This window comes from Uloborus diversus, chromosome 2, assembly GCF_026930045.1.
Source record: "Uloborus diversus isolate 005 chromosome 2, Udiv.v.3.1, whole genome shotgun sequence".
Classification (NCBI taxonomy): domain Eukaryota; kingdom Metazoa; phylum Arthropoda; class Arachnida; order Araneae; family Uloboridae; genus Uloborus; species Uloborus diversus.
In genome coordinates, this window is record NC_072732.1 from 128,467,420 (window position 1) to 128,483,480 (window position 16,061).

Consider the following 16,061-nt stretch of genomic DNA (forward strand, 5'->3'; position numbering starts at 1 on the left):
TTAATTAGCGTATTTTTAAACATTAAATTCATTAAAATCTTTCTTCTGTTAAAATATTACATTATGTACTAATGTAATCTATAGCTGTTGCAAGCCTCCTGTCAGGACAAGGCTTTTCTGGTGATTTGGTGGACATAATTGTTAGGCAATTGAACTGATAAATACAGTTTTTTAAGTAGTTCAGTTTTCATTTTTCAATTGCTAAAACGAATAGTTGCAAGTTATTTTGTCAATCTAAAAATATTTCTATGTCAGGACTTCTACAATGTCCACCCCTCTCTTGAGTAAAAGTAAAACTAAGTTGATCTTAGATTAATAATAAATTATTTAAATGTGTATGACGACGCATTTTTTTTAAATAACTTTTTCTGTAAACTAATAATAAATTGCTCATAAATGAGCTAAATATTCACTTGAAATACAACCAAATTTCTACAAGTTTCTTATATCTTTTTAAAGTAAAGTGACCTTTTATTCTTTTTCTCCCAGACGGGACATTTAGCAATTTTAGGCACGTTAACGGGGGGGGGGGACAAAGTCGCATGTTATTTTAGTTTGCATTTATCACAGAGATGAAAGCTTGAAAAATTTGTTGCTGATTTTAAATTACTCTTGCCACGATTTCATACAATTTGCTTTTACAATCAACATTGCTTTAAGAGCTGCGGTTTGTAACCGTGCTTGTTCGGGACAAGAAGTTATTCAAATTTTAAAATACCCTTTTTCCAAGTGGCGGTAAAATTACGGCGGGGAAAACACAGAATATAATTTAGTAATAACTACGCGACGACTCAAATTATTTCACATGAAAATGTGAAAACAAGTCATTCGAACGACTTTCAGTTGAAACATTTTATGTGTCCCACTCTGAAAAACGGGGCAGGATACCTGAAAATTGAACTGTCCCGTTCAAATGGGAATGCATGGTAACCTTACCTATGAGGTTTCACAAGCAGGGTTGCCAGACGTCCCGGATTTCAAGGGACAGTCCCGTATTTTGAAAAATTGTCCCGCGTCCCGGGGAACTTCCATACGGGACGGCTAAAGTCCCGTATTCTAGTTAATAACAATATTTTACAAAACTTGGCATTATTTTAAAGGGAAAAAGTTAAAGTTAAACAAAAAAATGTGAAGCAATAGGAGCAATAAGAAAATTAAAGAGCAAACAATTCATAGATGGCTGATTCTATATAGTAAACTGCTTAACTAACTCATTGATTGAGTCAGACTTGGATTTAGTCAGTTTCATCATTTCCAACCGACAATATCAACGCTAATTTTGAAACAAAGCGATCAACATATACCCTACTTAGAGAGCAAAACAAAAATTTACTTATGTCAGGGTGTTTAGCTCATATAGTTAACAATGACCATGATGATAAAGCTGTAGAAATTGATGTCAAAACTATTATTTTAAAAATTTATTTCTAAATCTGCAGTTAAGCGGAATGTGCCGAAGGAGTTTTTTGAATTTGCTAACCTAGAGTTTAAAGAGCTAGGTGCTAAAGCATATCCCGACGCAATGGCTAAGTTTAGCTCCTGCTGTAGATCATCTCATTAAATCTTGGCCTGCTCTGATGAATTATTTTATAAGCAAGGAAGAATCCATCCCTAAGCCTCTCAGAAAATTATTGCTTTTAAGTGAAGAAAGTACAGCTACAACATTTGAAACCAATGAGGTTCCATTAGTTTTCCATTTTCTTAGTAATGTGTCCCCCGTTTTTGAAGTTGCCAGTAAAAAACTTCAAAATGAATCTACAACTGCAGCTGATAACTGTATGATACTATAACACATATGGTAAAACGGCTAGAGAGCAGATTTGAAGATAAGTTTTATAAATCGTTCGTCAATAAAACCTTAAAACATCTAGACGGTAGAAAAATACAATGTCATGGGGGATACCAGAAAGTTTTTGAAACAGCTGTGAATTACATGAGAAAAAAAAAGTAGTTTGGTTTCACTAATAAAAATTCCCTTTTTATTTTAAGACCAATGGCTTTAATGGTTAAAGTAGTTTTCTAATTGTCAGCTATTGTAGAATAGTTACATATTGAAATTCAAGTATCAGTAGATGATCTATACGATGAATTTTCACAAAAAAGGAAGTTCTTAATTGATTTGTTGCACAAAAAACTATGAACATTGGCGATAAGTGGCAAATGGTGCATTAAAATTATTTTATTCATTCAGATTTCTCCATTGGCTGGTATGGCATTAAAAACCAAGTTTTGTTCTACGATTCCTTGCATTACTATTTCAGATAAAGTAGTCACATTTAATAAGAAAATTTTTCAATTGCACCGTCGAACTTATAGCGAACGCAAGTAAAAAAACTAATTAGTACCTGTTTCTATCAACGTCGATCTGTTTACTGAACTTCGGTCTATTGCTTGCTTTATTCTTTGAGTTAGAGTTCCTCTAAAAATGTGCTCACCCATAAACATACTAAGATGAATCTTCCGAAAGCTATTAAAACATGGTTGTTTATCATCCCTTAAAAATACATAACCAGTAATTGCCCTCAATCTCAAAAATGTACCCCTACCCCCCTTTTACTCCTCGAAGCCTGTCCCGTATTTACTGTTCTTAAATCTGGCAAAAGCAAGAGCGAATCAAGCTTCTGGTGATAGTGGACTGTCACGTGGTTACGAGTGGACTCAAGTAAAATTTTCTGAAGATAGTGTGAAATTTTCTAAAGCTGTGAAGAATAGCCCCCCCCCCCCCCCCCGGTTAAAACTCTTCAAATATGCATACAAAAATCATCGAAAAAAAAAAGCATTTTAAGAGTTGCTTTTTTTTGTATACATATATAATTACGTACAACATTGTTTACATTCCGGTTGCTTCTTTAATGGCTTAGAATTTTCTCGTTCAATGTTTAAAAAAATCACAAACGTTTCTGGATAATAATAGGATGTTAATATGCCAAATTTCCAAAAAAAATCCAGTATTTTTAAGTAATAAATCAAGTGTTTATACTTATGAATAAGAAATTATATCATAACCGCTACCCACAATCAGTACGCGAAAACCGAAACAAGCAAATCTCCAGCTATAAAAATACCATGCTAAGTATGTTCATCAATAAAATTAATTTAATAATCAAAACAATAACTCACTCACCTCCAACAGTCATCTTTACAAACGAATAATTTTGTTCGTAGAATCACAGCAAAAACTAGAAATAAAACACATGCTGGACGGATAACTAACGAGCCAACACAACAGCGCGAAACCGAAATGATTGTGGAAACTCATAACGCATGGAGAAAGCGAAGTTGTAAAGGTAAGGCAAGGTTTTTCCTTTCTACTGAGATTCTTAATTCGCGGTTGGCTCAAACTGGTATCACCCATGACATCACAGCTCGAAATTTATGTTTTCACTTTCTCCTTCCCGTTGATTGGGCTATTCTGTGTCATTACGAAAATCACACGTGCAGAAATATTCGACGCCCTGAAACTGCATTTGATGCGAAGGTACAAATGGAATAATTTACGGATATCAAACGATATCGCTTTCTACTGTCTCGCACGGTTTTATTTCCCCATAAAAAGGTCATCATTGCGAGGAAGAATGAAAAGTTTTTTATCTTTGCGGAATTGATTTATCAAGGCTGTTTAAGAATAGAACCGTATAACGTAATAGTATTGAATGAAAGGAATTTCAATCATTTTTTATACTTCATTAGCTATTTTAAGCTCACGTGTGCATACAAAAGAATTAAATTTTGCGGGATCTTAGTTTATATTTTTTTCAATCCTCTGTTTCACAATGACTCTTTAACTTACCTTCATTTTGTGTTCTTCGTTCATTTTATTTAAAAGGGTATTTGTTTTTTGTGTAATACTCGTACTGCTTTCCCTCTATACTTTTCCCCCCATCAATTCTTAGCGATTGAATTTCGATTCAGAAAACATCGATGTTGTGTCTCTTGCAGCGGACTACTTTTCAATTTGAAATTACACATGTGCAATAAAAAATAAAAATGATAAATTACTAATAAAAAACAAAGTTTTGAACTAGGGATTTTTTTCCGTGCCCCATCCCTCTGCGACCGTACTGCTATTGATTGTACTCCCTATTCTCCCCGGTGTAGGAACCATGCTTAGTCGTATAGACACTATACTTAGTAGCTGCAGTGAAATCAGCTGTATTCACAACTGTAGAGCTCGAATAAGTTACCCTGCAGTGATTTACGAAACAACCGAAAGAGGTAAAACATTCCATTCCGCATGTCTCCTTTGGGGTAGAACATAGGCATGTTGACATGGACAGTTTGTGAAGTGTGATTTTTCCCCCCTTCTATTAATGTGATTCATCATTCGAATCATCGTTGTTCAATACAAGTTTTAACATCTGCTGAAAACTGAGAAAACATTATTTATTCATATTATTCTGAGCTAATTTGATTCGATATAAGAGCCCCATAAATAAAAGTCAAGGGGAGTAATGTCTGGAGAGCGGCTGACCAGGTTGTTGTTAAAAATTGCGCTCCTGTTCCTATAGAAATTAGTTTTAGTGAAGAGCTCATTAAATTTAGAAAAATATTTACATCTCATTCCAACTCTCAGACAAGAGAGAGAATAATCCTATATTCATACTTTAAATTCTTACGTGAGATTTGCATCAGGAGATCGATAGAAAATCTCACGATTTTTATCACATGATTTAATATTTTAAGTAAAAAAAAAAGAAAGAAAAAAATTGGTAAGAGATGAATTATTTCAGCAGAAATGCGCTATTAATATTGAAGTCACCTTGAATATTTGAGACGCTGCAGACATTTCCCTGCGAAAAGGTAATAAAAGAAATGCGTGAGTTAAAACATGAATATTAGGTAGCAGAAGTGTGCGTGCCTTCGCCGACATTTCTTTTTACCTTTATGTAAATATCTTCGACTTGTTTGGAATGACTCGTGTCATTCTGTCACATGTTTAGGTAGAACTGACAGATAGAGATACGATTAAGAATGAATGTGCGGAATTTCATGACACTTATCCAGAAAATTAATTGAAAAATTTTTAGAATAAGTTTTCGGCACATTAATCGCTTTGCAATCAAAGATAGTTTGCTAGATTTGATTTTCGTCCGTTTTTCGAATTAGTCGGACCCCGATTTAACGAACCTCTATTTAACGATTTTTTTAACCAACTGAAATGAAGGCAAAACGTTCATTGGCATAACCCAATTTTGACCGAATAGGGGGGAATCCCGAATTAACGAATTATTTTAACAGCCGAAAAAAGTTTTTTCTTTTTTTTTTTGTTAATTTGAGTTAGGAAATATTGGATTGTTTTCCAAATGTTATATCCGTATTGTCCGAAATAGAAAAAGACTTTTCTCACCTGGAAACCACACGATAAAGGAAATTCGAAGAAAATCGACATTGGTAGCATTTGAAAGAGCATCGTAAACCATGTTTATGGCATAAAAATTACGTGCCCTCGCGACCCCGTTATCGAAATATGATGTCTTAAAGTTTGCCGAAATTTTAAGTTAAGTCACCAAATTTAGCGAGTTTTGTTCAAAGATAGTAGGGGTACGGCGCAAATTCAAGATCTGACTCTGACAAGACATCTCATTGACATTTCTTACCTTCACCAAAACGCGTGAAAGATGTTTTAAGTTAATTCTGACTCATTGGTGATTGCCAGGGGGAGACGCTCGCCATTAAAGTTCTTAGGGGGTAGTTTTCAAAGGTATTTTTCTGTCATCTGGGGGGAGGGGACTTTTGTTTTTGTGGGGTCTTTAAGGTATTAGTGTGGGGGAAGAGTAGCATTATCGCTCTTGGTGGCAATAGGCACCCCTGATTTACTTGTGTGCGTCAAAGTTAGGAACCAAATCAAGCTTATAAAGTGGAAAGTTTTTCCAGAGGAAAAACTTAAAATCAAGATTAAGCTTAGGTTTTATCTCATTATTAATGATAAAAGTAGGCCCACCACAGTCGGGGGGGGGGGGGGGGTTAAGGGGCTAAGGTTGATTTGCCTGGTTTTTAACAAAAATGCATTTACATGTACTTGCAAAAGTGTAGGGAAGGGGGTAGGGAAGGGGGACGCGCGCGGCGGAACGATGCCACCGAAAATACTTTTCTTTTGTAAAAACAATGCAAATATGCGAATTGATTTCAAATCATCTTTTTTTCTGGCGAGTCCCCTAAACACCAAGGTAAGTTCTCAGACATTATTTCCAACTCTAGCTATGTGTATGTGGGTGTGTTTTCTGTTGCTTTTCGGCATGATAAGCATTTTGTATAATTCTGCAGTGGGAAAGCAAAGCGTAGTAACAGCAAATTTTTCTTTCTTTTTTCTTTTTTTCCACATTTTGTACTTTAACCAGGGGAGCCATTCGCGTCAAACAAGATGGGGTAAAATGAGACATCTAATGTAAAAAACTAGGTCGTATTTTGGTGGAAACACGGTAGCTGCTAAAAAATGTATCAACTGCAAGATCTTCCAAAAATTTTAAAACACAAGGAACTTGGCCACTGATACATGACACATCAAAATGACTGCATAAAAGCTCGTCAATAACAGATTGCCACATTGCTAAATACCTCAGGCGTCTCGTCATTTGCACTTTCGATTTCTAGCCCTCTTTTCCCGTTATTCCGCTTATAGCTGATTACGATTATAGCCGCATGTGAATCACTAAAATAAAAAAAAATCCTAGCTTTTTATTTTTTTTTTTTTTATTTATTTATTTAGTTTTCATAATTATCATTATTTATTTTTTTATATATATTTTTATTATGTATTTTTATTTATTAATTTTAAATCGAATTTTGAGAACTGTTTTCATCTTTGTTAACATGATTTAATCGATAAGCTTTTTTTCTTTGACTACAATATTTTTGAAATTTTAAGGATTTGTATTTAATTTCATTTATTTAAAAATACTATTTTTTTAAAAAAGTATTAAAAGAATTTAAAATGAATATTACTTTTTAAAATTATTTTATTTTTAAAAGCCAAGGGGTCAAAGTGTATGCCCTTGCAGACGCGTACGGATATAAGCGTGATATCAATATTTTTTTATGTATTTTGTATTTAAGGATTGTTTAATTAATTTTTTTTTTTTTTTTTGAAAGACATAATGTGTGAGAATTCACCAATCACCAACTACCGGCGCTCGTGGATATAAACAAGAGATTGAAAATTTTAGCAATGCATTTTGTAGTTTGTCCCTTTTCAATTAATTAAACTCTACTTTTAAATGCTAGGGGTGAAACATGGATATAAACATGAATTAATATTTTTCGTGATGTACTTTATAGTTTATGTATTTTGTAGTTTATCATTTGTTTAAAATGCATTTAATTTACGTCATTTGATGTAAAAATATCAAAGTACTATACAATGAAATCCCGCTACAACGAACTACAAACCGCAAAGTTTGTTCGTTGTAGCGAGTATGGTATTTCGTTTTATTAGAATTCACGCAATGTTAATTAAACTAAGTTATTAACTTGTAATGTCAATTAAACTACGACTGCAAATTTATTTCGTTGTATTAGCGTCCGTTAAACGGGTATTCACTGTTTTTTTTTTTTTTTTTGTCAGCTATTTTTCGCAAAAGCCAGCTTTTTAAATCAATTTTCAAAATTACATAGAATTAATTATATTCGTTGATGATTCTCCGTTTGTCTGTGTATTATCAAATATCAATACATTACATATATTCTAATAGTCGAGTTATGCTTCTATTTTGCTGAAAGTTTAATCATAGTTTTGAAAACAAAAAATTAAAAAAAAAAAAAAAAAGAAAAGAAAAAGAATGAAAGAAAGAAACATTCTACTTCTTTGTAATGTGCAAAAACTGTGAATTACTTCGAGTTTAATAATCGAATCTTCTCCATATTTTCCAATTTAAGTTTGCCTAGTTAGCACTATTTATCGAAATTCGAAATAGAAAAAGGGACTCGACCCTTCTCGTTTAAGTGTAATATATGCTACTATCTGATGAAAAGAAAAACAATTATTTACGTTTTAACTGCTAAAAAAATGCAGATGTTGCTATATTTAGTGTCTGTTGGCTGTTTAGTTGTGAAATTGTTTTGAAGATTTTCGTTACTTTTTGTCTGATTTTATGGCGTTAAAGGAGTCCAGAACACAAAAATCGTCAAACTTTGCTTTAAAAAAAAAACATTTAAAAAACTTTTTTCATTCATCATTTAAAACCTCGTTTTTTTTCAGCTTAAAAGGACGTTTCATTCTTGTTTCTATCTTAATTAGAACGAAAGGTATAATTATTTTTGTTTCATGCATTTAATTAATTGTATTATATTTAATTTTAAAACTTTAAACACGTTTTTCTCGATGATACATTTCTTCCTGATTTTAGTCAAGAACTGATAAAGATAAAGTAATGAAATTTGCAGCATATCTTTTTTAAACATTTTACTTTGATTTTTTATTTGGAAAATTTGAAAAAAAAAAAAAAAGAAAAAGAAAAAAAAAGTTTACTTCAAAAAATATGATTTTTTTAAAAGTATCTTTGAATTTTGCGAAATTTTTCTTCAAATAGTTTCTATTTTTTATTGAATTAATAATTTTTAAATCGCCGAATAAAAATTAAAGCTTACATATTTGTGCATAATTTTTGGAAAATAATTTGAACCCAGAACATTTTGAGTTATGGCGATTTAAAGCAACTCCATTTAAAAAAATTGATTTTAAATTAAAAAAATTTTTTTTTTAATATTTATGTTATGATTTTGCTTATTAAATAGTGATGAATCGGGGCAAAAAAATTCAAAACTCTAAACCGTTTAATTTTTTTTTTTCAAAATATGTCCCGGACCCCCTTGAGGTTATTATTTTATATCAGAAATATTAATAATTTTGTACAGAGTAGGTAAATACATGTACCCCACAGAAGGGGAAGATGTTTCTACGTTTGGCCAGACGAAGAGGGCAAGGGGAGAAAACCAATAGTAGATCAGACAGATTTCCTCTTTTCTTTATTGTGTGGATTAAGCTATTGGTTATTGTTTCAGTATTGAGTAATTAAGCAGTGTACAGTGGGGGAAAACATTTTCGTTTGCAAGGCACGTGTACCCCACAGGCGATAAGGAAATGTCACACCCTATTCACTTTTCCCTTTTGGTAATTTCCGCTTCAGTAACGTCTGACCAGCAGAACGATAGAAACTGAAGAAAACCAGAAATCAAAGGAACTAGACTTCCGTTTAGATTAACACCAATGTATTGGTTTATAACGAGCCCTGATTTAACGAGAATCCGGATTCAGCAAGGAAATCAGAACTATTTGGTTTGTGTATGTGAAGTGTACAGGAGTCTATACTGGTTTTTAAGGGAAGTCAGTACCCTAAATATTTTCAAAATTCGATTTTTTGATTTTGATATATTTTGAAACTCCATTTCAATACCTTTTTAATGATACAAACTTCTTGATCGCGCTCGTTTAAAAGTAAGTTAAAATAAAATTTAAAAAAATGTAAACATATTTTGATGAGGTATGATTTTCCCCTTCAAATTGCAATATCTCGAAACGGTATTTTTGGAATTAAATGTTCTTTTTTCTCATAAACTAAATTGGGTTTGAAATTTTTACCACCAGTTCCATACTTCTAATAGCATATACTGAAATAAAATTTTTCTCATAATCCAAAAATTATTTTTTGATACAGCTGATTTCGTGTTGCAAGGTGGCATTTTTTGAAAAAAATAGTTACTTACACATCCGAAAAAAAAAATTAAGCCTTTTTTTCTGTAAAATTTTACTTCAGCATAGAGAAAAGAGTCTACTTCAGGTACAGAAAAAATTTCATAATTGTATCTTTAATCGATTTTCAGAAAAAGGTACATGAACCTGTGCAAATTAACATTGACGGTATAGGAGGTACCGAGTCCCCTTAATGAGCAAATCTCGCTTAAAGCGAGCAATGTTCAGTGATTCATAAAAGTAGGCTTGCCAGACGTCCCGGTTTTCAGACAGAATCCCGCTGGCCGGGCCGGTTTATTTCACGTCCTGGTAAAAGATAAATTTGAGTATAGATAACCAAAAAAATCTACAAATAATTAACTTTGAAGCACTATTTTGAATAATTACTTTGCCATCTGTAGCATTGGCTTGTAAAATTAATAATTTCTTCCTACTAAAGTTACTTATAAGTATTAAACTGTAGTAAACAAAATGTTTAATTTTATCTGCTTGTGTCAGTTTTTATTATCCTGGTTTAAGTTCATAATTAGTAACCATTTATTCATATAATAGCATTAAGAATGAAATACCCTCTGAAACACTCTGAACACCAGCATGGGGTGTGTACCGTTTTGAATACTCACGTCGCTGGGGGGGAGGGGGGTCTCGGTTGAACATTTCAGAAATCTGGCAAGCCTGCAAAAAAGTTGTACTGTCTTCCAGCTCAATTCTAACTCTTGGAAAAATTCTTTTAACATTCCGAAGCCAACAGACAGTTAGTGCTGAGCCATAAACCCTGACCATGGAACCATGTCGTTTCAAGCATATATGTCAATTTTTACCTATCTGCATACATTATTCCATCTATTATTATTTTTTCAAATGCATATTCATTTTCTGATCACCTAGTATACTGCAATTATGTGAGCGTACGATAAAACTTTAAAAAATTACTGCAGGATATCACTCCTCTACCGCAACTGCCGTTATGATACTTAATCCTAAAAGCACAGAATGCGAACATTTGGTTGACCTCTATAAATTTCATAAAATAACGATGAAATTTCAGAGAGCATAGAAAAAAACTGAAAGAGGGAAATCCTCATTGCGCTGCTTCCTCGTTCATTTTATTGAAAGAGTGTTAAAATCACTTTGTTAAAATAAAAATAAAGTAAAATAAACTTGATGGTCCAGTTTCAGCAGAGTGTGATGTAAGTTATTCTATACTGCGTTGTCCTAAGATGATTTGTATGTCAGTCGATTCAAATCTCTGAAATCGTTAAATTAGTAAGTATACAATGTTTCTTTTACAAACAGATGGACAAATTCCAGTAAACGAGTTCATTGGATTTTACCAATAAAAGTGAATTTTAATAGAGCAGAGAACTATGGAAAAAAAATCGGATTTTTTCCCCCCTAGCAACTAGATCCTACTGATTGATGTATACATTTGAATTTAAAAAAAAAAGAAAAAAAATTGGAACATTAATACAAATAATAGGAAAACAGTACACATCATAAGTCCGAATGTCAAAATTCCGAACGCTCTCTTATGAAGTTTTAATAAACATTTTCCCCTTTTCGTTCAAGAAACAATAAGAGTAATTTAACAAACAATACTTTTTGTTAAATTATGTGGAAGAATGTATTTACATTTTGTAGCGTTATGTACAGTATTGACTGTTATTCACATACATATTGTACACTTTAATTCATTAAGGGGCATAATATTTTCCTAAGCGTCTTTTTGTTTGGGTTATTTTCGAACAATTGGAAAACTTGAACTAGGGTTGCTTAGGGAAGGTGGGACCCCTTTCTAGAACAGTTAGTTTTTGAAGCCTTGTACAAAAGTTAAAAAATCTTGTTGCCTTATTTTATTTTTGAAATAATTAATAAACAAAAGTTCATTATTCATTTCTAAAATATTGCTTTAAACATTATTGACGATTATATTTTAAAAAAAAATCAGATGGTTACTCCATAAGAAGAGGTAAGTGGTGAAATCCCACCCGCTTTATATAAATTTCAATCAAGCATATCTAAAAAAGGGGTAAGGGAAGTTTCACTCAAATAATAAAAAAACGTAAATTTTTAGAATGAATTATTTTTTTGGAAATGCATCCATCTATGAGATGTGTATTGTCATTCGAATCTGTAAGACTGAAAATTATAAAACAAGAAACAAAACTATTTATTGAAAATCTGTTGGTATTTTTACTTTTGCATTTTAAGCAGTGTTGGAAAAACACAATACAGTTGATAAAGATAGATTTCGGTAAATTAGCCTCAATTGTAATTTGAAACCTAGAAAAAGTTCCATGAAGCCCAAATATATGCAAAAACAATCACTGTGATGAAATGTGACATGATCAATATAAAAAGGTATCAAAACCATGTGCATACTTCATTTTTAGGGGGATGACCCATTTACCCCAATATGGTCCCAATTATTTCGAATGTTTGACTGCTGTCTTAATTTCCCACCTCAATTTAAAAAAAAAAGATATTTAATGACTAAAGCAAACTAATTAGGGAAATTGGTAATCTCTTTCAAACTACACAACACAAAAGAAGAAAAAAAGTAAATTAAAAGTATAAATTAGGAGTACCAGTAGATTTATTTTCTACTGAATTTCAAAAAAAAAAAAAAAAAAAATGAAGCAGTGAGAAGCAAAGGAATGTAAGTAGACATTCTCAAGTTTTGAGTAAAACGCGTTTGAAGTTGCTGTCTTAGATAGGCTTTCATTGAAAAGTTTTTCTAAATCATGCTGTATAGCGGTCATACAATGGCTACTAGTGCAATCTCTTGCCCCAAGACAGAGGAGCGGTTCACCTACCATTTGGACAGGTTATCTCCAAATTTTTAATTTTTGCACCTACATCCCTTTGTTTCTCACTGCTCAATTGTTTAAATACAAACTATATTTAAAAATTTTGCAGCGATTTAAAATAGGGTTATGTCACCAGTAACAGACTTTAATGTATTTCAAATTCTTAAACTATTTTTCTCCCATGCAACAACATCTCATCTAACGTTTGGCTGCTTCTGGATCCTATGAATTTGTAAATTATATTTTTATTTGCTCGATTTCGAAAAAAAGTCCGATCCCCCAGTAACAGACACTGAAAAATTCTGATGATACCCTGCAACAGATAGGATGAGGAAATGATGAGTAATAGACAAAATTTCTTTTTTCTCTTCAAAATGTGCTTGTCTTTATTTTCTCAATATTGAATAATTTTCTAAAACTGTTTGCATCCATTTATTATTTGAGTTAAATATTTTGGATCCTTTCTGAAAGATCATTACTGGCTCATGCATTTTTACTAATATGACGCAAATCATTTGCAAATGCTAACTGCTCTTTGGTAAAAGGAACGTTCTTTGAATTATTATTTTGTTCGCTGTAAAATAACAATAGTTAGTGCTGTTTTTAGTGGCAACGAATTTATAGCATGAGTATTTAGTTATATTTTTTAAATGACGCCTTTATACATTTTTTATGAATATTTCTTGAAGAAGTAAAATAGAGAAGTAAGAGAGAGGATGAATTCAATTTTTGTTTTGTTTTTTTGTTCGCTGTAAAATATAGAATATTTAGTACTCTTAACGGCAACGAATTTATAGCATGCGTATTTAATTATTTTTTTTTAATGATGCTTTCATACGTTTTTTACAAAAATTTCGTGAAGAGGTAAAATACTTGACTCACTTTTGATAAAATGCTGTAAACATTCGGTCATTAGTACCAAATGCAACTATATAACCATTTTCACAGTTGATTGAGAAAAAAGAGATTATTTTCTGAACATCTTATTACAAAAACGTAGAATATTTACTCCCAAACCTGTTTTTATACAGTGAATAGGGGCCGCATAAAAAAAATCGCGCGCGCAAAAAAAAAAAATTGTTCGAAACTTCATGAGTAGCTTTAAAACGTTGTTTTCGCAACAGTTTAAAAATATATTTTTTATACGGTGGATAGGGACCTCCTAAAAAAAGTCTCACATAGAAAAAACCCTCAAAAACTTACAAAATAATCACAAAATAAACCAAGTGATGAGAATTTTTGCCGAGTAATCGGACAAAATTTCCCGAATAAGGAAATTTTTGGGAAGTCACAGTGAATTCTCATCGGAGTGCCTATGTCGTCACTTGAAGTTACTACCTCGCACTCGTTACAAAATTAATTTCGTAAATTAAATCCCAATCTGGTTGAAATTTTAATGTACCGCAAAAAAAAAAAAAAAGAAAAAAAAGACCGCACTTAAACAGGTTTGGGTGTACAGTATAGCCTCCGCTTATATGAATCACGTTTGTTCTAAATATTTTGATTTCATAAAACGGCTGATTCAATAAAGCGGCCAATTCGATGAAGCTGGATTCTGTTTTGTTTTTGACGATTTGATTCAATAAAGCGGTTGATTCAATAAACCACTGATTCAATTAACCGGCGTTCACTGTATTACCAATTGTTTTGAACGTTAATGAATTTATTTTACGTGTTTTGAATATTTTAAATCACGTCTCTAATATTTTTCCGCATAGTATCTACAGTGGCTCTCAAAAGTGTTCGTACACCTATGACTTTCAATAGGCCTCTATCCATTGGTTAGAATTAATATTTCGGAATAGGTATTTTATAAGATCTATGATCTATTTTTAACAAAACTACATGAAAATTTTTAATAAAACATTAAAACTTAATTTTTTAAAAATCAAAAACCAAAAAGTGCCGGAAATTTTATCTCACAAAAATCTTTGTACACTTTGAAAAAATGTCAAAAAGTTAGTAAATAATCTAACTTTTTAAGAAGTTATTATTTAGTAGAATATCATGCAGTAACAACAACAGCTTTTAAACGTCTGGGAATAGATTACATTGTTTTTTCTTTCTTTTTTTGTGTAATTTCTGAGTAAGTGTTCAGTCGCACTACGAGTCTTACTGTTTCTAGTTCGCTTTTCGTTTCAATGGCGTATTTTCGTAATCTAGCCACCAGATATCTCCAAATATGTTCCATTAAGTTTAAATCTGGCGATTGAGGAGATATTTCTAAGCTTAAAGACAAATTTTGAGGTATCAAACGCGAACGTGTGCTTCTTATCATTATCTTGATAAAAAACAAAGTTGTTTCCGATTACCAAATTTTGGGCTAATAGTTTAAAATTGTTTTTTAAAATATTTAAATGAACAGCATAATTCATTATTTCACCAAAAACTTCCAAATTTCCAAGTCCTGATGCTGAGATGCACCCTCACACAAAAACACCTTCACCATCCTGATTAAGTGATCCAACTAAGTTCTTAAGATTAAATTCCTCATTTTTTTTCTTTCATTTACAATTATAGAACAATTTATCCCAAAATGTTGAATTTATTGTCATCTATTATTTAGACGTTGTTCCAAAACGTTTTGAGCTTATTTATCATTGATTTTACGACGGAAAGCGTAAGCTTACTGTTTTTCGCACGAACAAGAAAATTTCTGCGGGAAGAGGTCCCATTTAATCCAGCTAATCAGGAACCTTAGCGAACAATTTTAGGTAAAAATTAAACGTAAAATGTTTCATTCAATTCTGCAGAAACTTTTTCAGTTCTGAAATGTGTATTTTTCATGTTTTTTTTTTAACTGTAAACCTCCAATCACGCTGTTAACTTCGCCAGTTGACTTTTTCTTACCTTGTTTTCAATCCGATTTTTGTCTTAAAAGCATTTTTTCAAGCACTTCACTATAGAATGGTATAAATTAACCAATTTAAAGACATTTCAAACCAATATACGGCTACTGTTAGGGAAAAAAAATTAAATTTCGAATCGTGTTTGTTGTTTTCTACGCATACCTGCCATTTTAAAATAATAAGCAGAATATTATGGAATAAATACACAAAAAATTAAAGGCAAATGACTTTATAGCATCATTACAATGCAAAAATTATAAAAAAACCACATATGATAATTTTAATTATCAGTTTATTCGAAAATATTTCAGTGTACGATGACTTTTGTGGCGTATCTTTTCCCTATCTCTTCGTTTTTTGACAAATTTCAAAAATAAAATCTTTCAATATTTTGAAAAAAAAAAAAAAAAACAAACACTGTTTTATTCAGAATGGCATAGGAATGGTGTGAAAAAAATTGGACTTCATATTCGAATTCAGTTTTGCGTTATTTTGGTTTTACTATAAAATTTCAAGGTGTACGAACACTTTTGGGAGCCACTGTATATTGGTAGAATATTCTCATAATCGAAATTATAGCCAAAAGGAAGTTTTCCAACGAAGAACATGTCTAGGGTGATATTCGGATAATCTCTTCCTGGAAGGAAGTGACGTCATCGATTCACTTCCGACCGCAGAAAACCTCACAATTTCATTCACAGCATTATTATCTACAAG

General features: G+C 31.9%; 1 long non-coding RNA gene across 1 annotated transcript in view; it reads right to left on the reverse strand.

The window, feature by feature from the left end:
• LOC129217331 (uncharacterized) overlaps positions 1-3,439 on the reverse strand; it is a 37,515-nt gene extending 34,076 nt beyond the window's left edge. The window contains exon 1 of the long non-coding RNA XR_008580210.1: positions 3,125-3,439. This is a non-coding gene — a long non-coding RNA (uncharacterized LOC129217331). The remainder of the gene's footprint in view (positions 1-3,124) is intronic.
• Between the last annotated feature and the right edge of the window lie 12,622 nt (positions 3,440-16,061).